Here is a 2,611-nt window from a genome sequence, read left to right on the forward strand (position 1 = left end):
AAGGAAAGGAAAGGAAAGGAAAGGAAAGGAAAGGAAAGGAAAGGAAAGGAAAGGAAAGGAAAGGAAAGGAAAGGAAAGGAAAGGAAAGTTTTTGAGAAACATTGAGATGTTTCCACCAGAGCTATTACAAAGTAGCTGAGTGAGTGAGTAGGACATGAGACTGTAAAGGAGGAGGGAAAGAAATACAAAATTTATTGGGTGTCTTCTATGCAACCTGTAGTCTGACACATATTACTATACATTTATGCATGTGTATGCATAGATATAGATATATATTTCATTTCTGGGTATGCAGTGAAATATGTGCATATATTAAGGATGGCAATATACAGAGATAGATGATAGATAATAGATAGATTGATAGATAAATAGATAGATTTTCTTAGACTTACATTAAGAGTAGGAATAATTTATTGAGAGAAAGAAAGCTTCTGTCTAAGAGGGGAATCAGAAGTGGGTTGTCCACCAATCCCTCTTCTCAAGGGTGTTTATTGAGCAAAGCCACGAAATGAGGCTGGTTTACAGTGGGTCAGAACTATAATCAATCAATAAGATTACAAGTATAGTCCCTTAGGTAATATTGATCCACTGACAAATCAGAGGATGGGTGTGAGGTGGGACAAACCTCTGATCAACCAATGGGACTCCAACAAGTATAGTTGGATAATATTGATTAAATGAGGATCGAATGAATAATCAAAGCCTTGTGGCAAGTGCGCAAGTGATAGGCAAGGACTGTCCAGGAAGGGCAGGTGAAGGAGGGTTGGTCCTCTACCCCAAGGCGATTGATGTCTGTTGAGAATAGATAGATTATTTAGTTAGATAAATATTTTACTTTGTTCCCAATATAGTTTAAAGAAGAATCTGATCTCACATGCATACATTGTTTCAATGTTCATAATTAACCTTTAAAAACATTGGCAGAGTGGAACATGATAGAAGATCCAGAAACAACATCAAGCACACACTTTATAACAGCTAAATCATGGAAAGAGCCCATATACCCACCAGCAGACGAATGCATGGAGGAAATGTGGTATTTACATACAACGGCACTATTCTGCCATGAAGAAAGATAAACTGAGACAAAATTTGGTAAATGAATGCATCTCGAGATCATAATATTATTTGTTTATTCTTCAATTTTTTTATTTTAAAGAGAATAAAAATAAGAAAAACAGAAAGTATACAGAATTTCAAAACAAGATGATATGAAATGAACAATGGTTGTTATATTGCATGTAACAAAGTGCATTTTCAAAGTAGTTGTTAAGATTACCAGACATAAACATGTAAAACAGGCCAGTAAAAACATAAGCATTAACTGTTCCTTTCAATAAACTGATAGAAATTAGTAATACAGTTATCTTAGCCAATCTCCTTTCCTTAGCAGTTTCTTTCTCTTTTAAAATATTCTACCTTTTGGATTTTATTTACTTTTTCAGTTTCTTACACTAGGGAGACAATACAATGTTTACACATGTGATCTGATTTATTTTACTTACAAATATGTTCTCTAGTTGTATCCATTTACCTATGAAAGCCTTGAGTTTATCTTTCTTTATAGCTTAGTAATACTCCATCATGTAAAAATACTACATGTTTTACATCCATTTTTTCAGTTGATGGGCATTTCAATTGTTTCCAAGATTTAGCTATGACAAATTATACTGCTATAAACATAGGTGCAAATATATTGCTGTGATATGATATTTTTAATGCTAGGAAGATATCTAGAATGGAAATAGCTGGGTAGAATGAGTCAGTCAATCCCAGTTTTTTGAGAAATCTCTGGACTGATTTCCACAGTGGTTGTACCAGTCTACACTCCCACCAACTGTGGAGATTTCCTTTTCCCTCACAGTCCTGCCAGTGTTTGTTATTGGCTGACTTCTTGATGTCAGCCATTCTTTCTGGAGTGAGATGGAATCTCAGTGTTGTTCTAATTTGCACTTCTCTGATGGCCAATGATGTTGGACATTTTTTCACATATTTACTTTCCTTTTGTATTTTTTCATCTGAGAAGTGTGTATTTATATCTGCTGCCCACTTTTTGATTGGGTCTTTGAGTCGGGGGGGGGACTGTTTTTCTTTCAATTCTTTATATGTTCTAGATAGAAGTCCTTTGTCTGAGGGACAGTTGACTAATATTTTCCCAATTTATGGGCTTTCTTTTTACTCTGTTGGTGATTTCTTTTGATGTGCAGAAACTTTTTAATAAAATGAGATCTCAGCTATTGATTCGTTAAAGTATTTCCTGTGCATTGGCTTTTCTTAGTGAATTCTCTGCCTACCCCTATGTCTTCAAGATTTCTACCTATGTTTTCTTCCAGTAGATTTAGTGTTTCTGATTTAATATTCAGATATTTGATCCATTTGACTGTAGTTTCATGCATGGTGATAGACATGGGTCTAGTACATGCTGCAGATCATAATTTTAAGTGTAATAAGATACACAAGTTTAAATATCATATTGTTTTTTCTTGTGTAAGAAGATCAAATAGGGGCTGGTGAGATGGCTCAGTGGTCTAAAGCACCTACTTAGAACAAGCTTAGTAAAAGCACAGGGACCTCGGTTCAATCCCCCAGCACCACATGCCAGCCAGCCCCG

At 35.2% G+C, this 2,611-nt stretch overlaps 1 protein-coding gene across 4 annotated transcripts in view; it reads left to right on the forward strand.

The window, feature by feature from the left end:
• Ranbp3l (RAN binding protein 3 like) overlaps positions 1-2,611 on the forward strand; it is a 62,498-nt gene that overhangs the window by 18,454 nt on the left and 41,433 nt on the right. The gene's annotated exons all lie outside the window — the stretch shown is intronic.

Source organism: Octodon degus, unplaced genomic scaffold, assembly GCF_000260255.1.
Source record: "Octodon degus isolate 3935 unplaced genomic scaffold, OctDeg1.0 scaffold00002, whole genome shotgun sequence".
Taxonomy (NCBI): domain Eukaryota; kingdom Metazoa; phylum Chordata; class Mammalia; order Rodentia; family Octodontidae; genus Octodon; species Octodon degus.